The following is an 8,808-nucleotide window of genomic DNA, read 5'->3' on the forward strand; positions in this document are numbered from 1 at the left end:
TCTTGATAAGTTAATTAAAAAATCATATTTATATCCTTAAAACAATTCCTTTAAAATCCACATTATATCCACCGCTGTGACCTTGAAATATTCCTTAAAATCCATATTTATATCTACCGTTGTATCCTTGAAAGGAATATTTTTATATCGACAATTGAATCCTTGAAATATTCCTTTTTAAAATACAAGGTCATATCCTTGGAAAATTAGTTTAAAAACCCAGGTTTATATTCTTGAAAAATTCGTTTAAAAATCCGCGTTTATATCCTTGAAAAATTCCTTTAAAAATTCCCATTTATGTCCTTGGAAAAATCCTTTAAAATCCATGATATATCCTTGAAAAATTCCTTTAAAAATCAACGTTCCTTGAACAATTCCTTTAAAAATCCACGTTTACATCTTTGAAAAATTCCTTTAAAAATCCACGTTTATATCCTTGAAAAATACCTTTAAAAATCCACGTTGATATCCTTGAAAAATTCCTCTAAAAATCCACGTTTAGATCCTTGAAAAAATGCTTTAAAAATCCACGTTTATATCCTTGAAAAATTCCTTTAAAAATCCACGTTGATATCCTTGAAAAATTCCTCTAAAAATCCACGTTTAGATCCTTGAAAAAATTCCTTTAAAAATTCACATTTATATCCTTGAAAAATTCATTCAAAAATTCACGTTGAGATTCCTTACAAGTTCCTTTAAAAATCCACGTTGATATCCTTGAAAAATTCCTTTAAAAATCCACGTTTATGTCCTTTAAAATTTCTTTAAAATCCACGTTTATATCCTTGAAAAATTCCTTTAAAAGTTCACGTTTATATCCTGTAAAATTCCTTTAAAAATCCACATTTATATCCTTGAAAAATTCCTTAAAAAAATCCACGTTTATATCCTAAAAAAATTCCTTTAAAAAATCCACGTTTATATCCTAAAAAAATTCCTTTAAAAAATCCACGTTTATATCCTTGAAAAATCCAACTTAGCATCCTTAAAAAATTCATTTAAAAATCCAGGTTTGTATCCTTGGGAAAATCCTTTAAAAATCCATGTTTATATCCTTTGAAAAATCATTTAAAAATCCGCATTGACATTCTCGAAAAGTTCCTCTAAAAATTCCTTAAAGAATCCACATTTATATCCTTGAAATATTCCTTTAAAAATCCAAATTTATATCCTTCAAAAATTCCTTTAAAAATGCACGTTTATATCCTTGGTAAAATCCTTTAAAAATGTACGTTTATATCCTTAAAAACTTCCTTTAAAAATCCACGTTTATATCCTTGAAAAATTCCTCTAAAAATCCACGTTTAGATCCTTGAAAAAATTCCTTTAAAAATTCACATTTACATCCTTGAAAAATTCATTCAAAAATTCACGTTGAGATTCCTTACAAGTTCCTTTAAAAATCCACGTTGATATCCTTGAAAAATTCCTTTAAAAATCCACGTTTATGTCCTTTAAAATTTCTTTAAAATCCACGTTTATATCCTTGAAAAATTCCTTTAAAAGTTCACGTTTATATCCTTGTAAAATTCCTTTAAAAATCCACATTTATATCCTTGAAAAATTCCTTAAAAAAATCCACGTTTATATCCTAAAAAAATTCCTTTAAAAAATCCACGTTTATATCCTTGAAAAATCCAACTTAGCATCCTTAAAAAATTCATTTAAAAATCCAGGTTTGTATCCTTGGGAAAATCCTTTAAAAATCCATGTTTATATCCTTTGAAAAATCATTCAAAAATCCGCATTGACATTCTCGAAAAGTTCCTCTAAAAATTCCTTAAAGAATCCACATTTATATCCTTGAAATATTCCTTTAAAAATCCAAATTTATATCCTTCAAAAATTCCTTTAAAAATGCACGTTTATATCCTTGGTAAAATCCTTTAAAAATGTACGTTTATATCCTTGGAAAATCCTTTAATAATCCACATTTATATCCTTGGAAAAATCCTTTAATAATCCACGTTTATATCCTTGGAAAAATCCTTTAATAATCCACGTTTATATCCTTGGAAAAATCCTTTAAAAAATCCACGTTAATATCCTTGAAAAATTCCTTTAAAAAATCCACGTTAATATCCTTGAAAACTTCCTTTAAAAATCCACGTTGATATCCTTAAAAACTTCCTTTAAAAATCCACGTTTATATCCTTGAAAAATTCCTTCAAAAATTCACGTTGAGATTCCTAACAAATTCCTTTAAAAATCCAGTTTGATATCCTTGAAAAATTACTTTAAAAATCCACCCTTGCATCCTTAAAAAATTCCTTTAAAAATCCACGTTTGCATCCTTGGGAAAATCCATGTTTATATCCTTTGAAAAATCCTATAAAAATCCACATTGACATTCTCGAAAAGTTCCTTTAAAAATTCCTTAAAGAATCTACATTTATATCCTTAAAATATTCCTTTAAAAATCCACGTTTATATTCTTGAAATATTTCATTAAAAATCCTCGTTTATATCCTTCAAAACTTTCTTTAAAAATCTATGTTTATATCCTCAAAAAATTCCTTCAAAATTCAACGTTTAATCTTTTTTGTACCACTGTGCAGTGTTTCGTTTTTTATTATTAGCTCCTTTAATTTACGGCCTGCGTTGCACTTTTAAATGGCCGCCACTAAGCTAATGCACTTTATGGTCAGCACATTGTGGGCGAGCGGTCGGCCGCTTGAGCTTTCTTTCTTTTTTGCGTCGAAACATAATTTTTCCTTTTTCCAACATTTCTAAGTTTATGACTGAGAAAATGCAAAAAGAACAAAAGCGTTTTCATTTCAGTTATGATATACGACGTTGGAAGTTGCAAATGAAATAAACTTTGTGTTGTGCTTAATGGGCTTGCAGTGGAAGAACAGAGAAAAAAGAAACATGCAAATATTATGCTACAAGTGTCAAAGGTGGAATATGCAGAAACTTGCCTGGCAAAACCGTAAACGTTTTGAAGCCATAATAAATAAAGTTCTAAAATGGAAATGCTTTATTGTTCACCTTTTTCAAGTCAAGTTGGTTAATTTTAATATTAGAAGTTATGATTACTGGAATATTTTGCAAGAACAATGAGAACTGTAATAAGGTCAGTTACTGAATGAGGAAGTCGAAGGAATTTGGATAATGGCGATCTTAATTCAACCTGGTTGAGTTTTAAGTACGAAGAAAGGCAAAAGCTAAATATGAACATTTCGAACAGAAATCCAATGAGTTTATTAGTAAATTTCTAAAAATTTATTTTCATTCCATGCTAAAAAAATTAAAATTTAAATATTAATTTAAAATAAATACAGGGTGAGATGAAAAACCGCAACCAACTTCAAACTGCTGTCATTTCAAAGCCACACGTCCGACAGCTGTTAAAATTATTCCAGTGAGAAAGGAATATACCAAGGATATAAAAGTGTTTTTTTTTAAAGGAATATGTCAAAAATATAAATGTGGATTTTTAAAAGAATTTTTCAAGGATTTTTCAAGGACATACACGCGGATTTTTATACGAATTTTTCAAGGATATAAACGTGGATTTTTAAAGGGATATTTCAAGGATATAAACGTGGATTTTTAAAGGAATTTTTTAAGGATATAAACGTGGATTTTTAAAGGAATTTTTCAAGGATATAAACGTGGATTTTTAAAGGAATTTTTCAAGGATATAAACGTGGATTTTTAAACTAATTTTCAAGGATATAAACGTGGATTTTTAAACTAATTTTCAAGGATATAAACGTGAATTTTTAAAGGAATTTTTCATGGATATAAACATGGATTTTTAAACTAATTTTCAAGGATATAAACGTGGATTTTTAAAGGAATTTTTCAAGGATATAAATATAGACTTTTAAAGGAATTTTTTTCAAGGATATAAACGTGGATTTTTAAAGGATTTTTTTCAAGGATATAAACGTGGATTTTTAAAGGAATTTTTTCAAGGATATAAACGTGGATTTTTAAAGGAATTTTTTCAAGGATGTAAACGTGGATTTTAAAAGGAATTTTTCAAGGATATAAACGTGGATTTTTAAAGGAATTTTTTCAAGGATATAAACGTGAATTTTTAAAGGAATTTTTTCAAGGATATAAACGTGGATTTTTAAAGGAATTTTTTCAAGGATATAAACGTGGATTTTTAAGTGCATTTTTTCAAGGATATAAAGTGGGTTTTTAAAGGAATTTTTTCAAGGATATAAACGTGGATTTTTAAAGGAAGTTTTTCAAGGATATAAACGTGGGTTTTTAAAGGAAGTTTTTCAAGGATATAAACCTGGGTTTTTAAAGGATTTTTTTCAAGGATATAAACGTGGCTTTTTAAAGGATTTTTTTCAAGGATATAAACGTGGATTTTTGAAGGAAGTTTTTCAAGGATATAAACGTGGATTTTTGAAGGAAGTTTTTCAAGGATATAAACGTGGATTTTTAAAGGAATTTTTTCAAGGATATAAACGTGGATTTTTGAAGGAAGTTTTTCAAGGATATAAACGTGGATTTTTAAAGGATTTTTTTCAAGGATATAAACGTGGATTTTGAAAGGATTTTTTTTCAAGGATATAAACGTGGATTTTTTAAGTTTTTTTTTTCAAGGATATAAACGTGGATTTTTTAAGGATTTTTTTTTTCAAGGATATAAATGTGGATTTTTAAAGGAATATACCAAGGATATAAACGTGGATTTTTAAAAGATTTTTGCAAGGATATAAATGTGGATTTTTAAAGGAATTTTTTCAAGGATATAAACTTGAGGATATAAACGTGGATTTTTAAAGGTATTTTTTCAAGGATATAAACGTGGATTTTTAAAGGAATTTTTTCAAGGATATAAAAGTGGATTTTTAAAGGTATTTTTTCAAGGATATAAACGTGGATTTTTAAAGGAATTTTTTCAAGGATATAAACATTGATTTTTACAGGAATTTTTCAAGGATATAAACGTGGATTTTTAAAAGAATTTTCCAAGGATATAAACGTGGATTTTTACAGGAATTTTTCAAGGATATAAACGTGGATTTTTAAAGGATTTTTTCAAGGATATAAACGTGGATTTTTACAGGAATTTTTCAAGGATATAAACGTGGATTTTTAAAGGAATTTTCCAAGGATATAAACGTGGATTTTTACAGGAATTTTTCAAGGATATAAACATTGATTTTTACAGGAATTTTTCAAGGATATAAACGTGGATTTTTAAAAGAATTTTTCAAGGATATAAACGTGGATTTTTACAGGAATTTTTCAAGGATATAAACGTGGATTTTTAAAGGATTTTTTCAAGGATATAAACGTGGATTTTTACAGGAATTTTTCAAGGATATAAACGTGGATTTTTAAAGGATTTTTTCAAGGATATAAACGTGGATTTTTACAGGAATTTTTCAAGGATATAAACGTGGATTTTTAAAGGAATTTTTCAAGGATATAAACGTGGATTTTTACAGGAATTTTTCAAGGATAAAAACGTGGATTTTTACAGGAATTTTTCAAGGATATAAACGTGGATTTTTAAAGGAATTTTTCAAGGAAATTAACCTGGATTTTTAAAGGAATTTTTCAAGGATATAAACGTGGATTTTTAAAGGAATTATTCAAGGACTTTTTCAAGGATATAAACGTGGATTTTGAAAGGAATTTTTCAGCACGCTTCATTTCCAGAGCACCTCGCTTCATGGCCACCAAAATTTCCGGATACCAATCCGTTGGACTATTGCGTCTAGAGTATTTTGGAGAAGCAAGGTTAGCACTAAAAAATGCCAAAAAAAAATGTAAAAATTATGTCGTTTGACTTTGTTGCAGTTTTCTTTATTTCACCCTTTTTATATGTTTCATCCGATTAGGTATTTTAAGTCCCTCAGAGGCGTAATATGCACTCCACAGCAATTATCTTTGGTACCAGATATCAGATACAGCTCAGAAGTAAGTGCCTATATTTTGTCAAATATTTTGATCAGTCCTGATTTGAATATATCTCCATATATATCTTTATACGATTTCTGATTTATTGTACACCAAATGGCTAATATTAGCCCAAATGGATTTAATTTTGGCACTTTCGACGGTATTCAACCTAAAAGCAAGTACTTCAAATGTTGGTGAAAATTATGTTCAGATAGATTCAGATTTTTATATACCTTCGATGTAAATCTTTTTCCGATTTTACGATAAGTGCTCACCTTGTATGTAATATCAGCCAAAATTGAACAGATTTTTTCATATTCAACCGACTTTTACCATTTGGTGAAACTCTGTCCGGTATACCTATTGCTACAATAAATATTTTAAAAAAAATTCTTATAGAAGCTATACAGCTATGTTATTTTGTTCATAGGTTCTATGATCTACTTCACATAAATGCCCAATATACTCTACCAAATGCGCATAGTGGTTAAGAATATCATATAGTCGGACCCGCCCGTCATTTGACGTTTCCTTGCTTGTTCCTTGTAGAAAATATTTACTTTATTTTCCCTCAAATAAATATTCTGGGTCAAAACCAAAATTATGCTCCTTCCTCACATACTGCACTTGTTTATTTATTTATTTTCTGTGGATTTTCCCATCCGTAGCATTGAATTTCATGAAAAAATTGGGAATTATTGGTTTTACTAAGAAATCACGTATTATTTTTGTTTAATATTTTTTGCAGGATAAAGAAGAAAATGAAATCATAACTGCAATGAAGATACATACATACATATACATCACATACATACGTGCTCACTACCACTTTTACAAACACAAATTTTCTGGCTGCCAGGATTTTCTCAGGAATCGCAGCTAATATCGATTTGTACGATTGTCTGTTGACAATTGTCTTTGCCATGGCTGCAGGATATATAAGCATTCGTTCACACGCTAACCTAGTTCCAATGGAGCAACATTTCAAAGATTGAATGGTCTTCTCTCTCTCTCTCTCTCTCTCTCTCTTATGAACCGTTCTACTTCTAAGAGAATGAGAATAATTTTATTTCTTTAGATGTGACTCCGAAAAAATATTTCTGTCATAAATTATTAGACCTCAAAAATAAGCAAACAAACAAACAGATGAAAAAGATGGATTACATTTCCCCACAAAGAAAAAAACTCTAATAATAATTTCATTTCCAAATAAGCCGATTGTATCACACAAGCTGCACAAGAGAAAATATCAAAAAAAAAAAATCCAATTCAACTTTTGCATATTTTCACAAGCCATCAGCCGACATTTTCCTAAGCATATTAATGTCTTTGAAAAATAACAAACATTTCCAAATTAAAATAGAATTTTGTGTAAAATCCTGGTTCTTGTCTTTTGCCATTAAAAAAATATATTCAAAGTCTAAGTAATCCATCATCGTGATATGCCTAAGGGCGAGGGGTGAGATAGAGAGAGAAATAGAGAGAAAGGGAGAGGGAGAGGAACTTAATAATACGTTTACCACAAAATGCGGCAGTGCATGGATTTTTCGTTTAAAAGCAACAGCATCCTTCCCACCTCCATCATCCTTACTTCACATTATGTGAATCCTCCTGAGATGTGGTTGTCACCACCAGTCAACTGCACACCACCAACCACCACCCACATCCACAGGCATATCCTTCTCTCCCCGAAATGTTACACGAAGACAATTGCTATCATTGTCATAGATTTGCTGGGATTGAAGCAATGAAAGCCAACGTTGTAACGATGAAAACCACATTGATGTCGCATTCCAGCTGACCACATGATTTCTATTTAAAACAAGATCTCCGCTGGTAAATGTATCATCAACTTCAACTGTCATTCATGTGTTTACATGGACACAGGGCAAACAAACGATAGACAGTAGGGCAGGACAAGAAAACTTAAACCAGGAGGTCATGTTCTACCAAAGAAGACTGGGAGGTCTTTTACTACAATAGAAGACCTGCCAAGGATACCAATGTGGATTATTAAAGGTTTTTCGATCGGGATATCAACGTGGATTTTTAACGCATTTTTCTGGGAAATAAACGTGGATTTCTTAAAGGAATTTTTCAAGGATATAAACGCGGATTTTTAAAGGATTTTTTCAGGGAAATAAACTTGGATTTCTTAAAGGAATTTTTCAAGGATATAAACGTAGGATTTTAAAGGAATTTTTCAAGGATATAAACGTGGGATTTTAAAGGAAATTTTCAAGGATATAAACGTGGATTTCTTAAAGGATTTTTTCAAGGATATAAATGTGGATTTTTTAATGGAATTTTTTAATGATTTAAAAGTGGACTTTTAAAGGAATCTTTCAAGGATATAAACGTGGATTTTTAAAGGAATTTTTCAAGGATATAAACGTGGATTTTTTAAAGCAATTTTTCAAGGATATAAACGTGGATTTTTAAAGGAATTTTTCAAGGATATAAACGTGGATTTTTAAAGGAATTTTTCAAGGATATAAACGTGGATTTTTAAAGGAATTTTTCAAGGATATAAACGTGGATTTTTAAAGGAATTTTTCAAGGATATAAACGTGGATTTTTAAAGGAATTTTTCAAGGATATAAACGTGGATTTTTAAAGGAATTTTTCAAGGATATAAACGTGGATTTTTAAAGGAATTTTTCAAGGATATAAATGCGGACTTTTAATGGAATTTTGTAGGATTATTTTAAGGATATAAATGTGGACTTTTAAAGAATTTTTTAAGCATATAAACGTGGATTTTTTTAAGGAATTTTTCAAGGATAAAACGTGGATTTTTGAAAGGAATTTTTCAAGGATATAAACGTGGATTTTTTAAAGGAATTTTTCAAGGATATAAACGTGGATTTTTTAAAGGAATTCTTCAAGGATATAAACGTGGATTTTTAAAGGGATATACCAGGGATA

Source organism: Musca domestica, unplaced genomic scaffold, assembly GCF_030504385.1.
Source record: "Musca domestica strain aabys unplaced genomic scaffold, Musca_domestica.polishedcontigs.V.1.1 12, whole genome shotgun sequence".
Taxonomy (NCBI): domain Eukaryota; kingdom Metazoa; phylum Arthropoda; class Insecta; order Diptera; family Muscidae; genus Musca; species Musca domestica.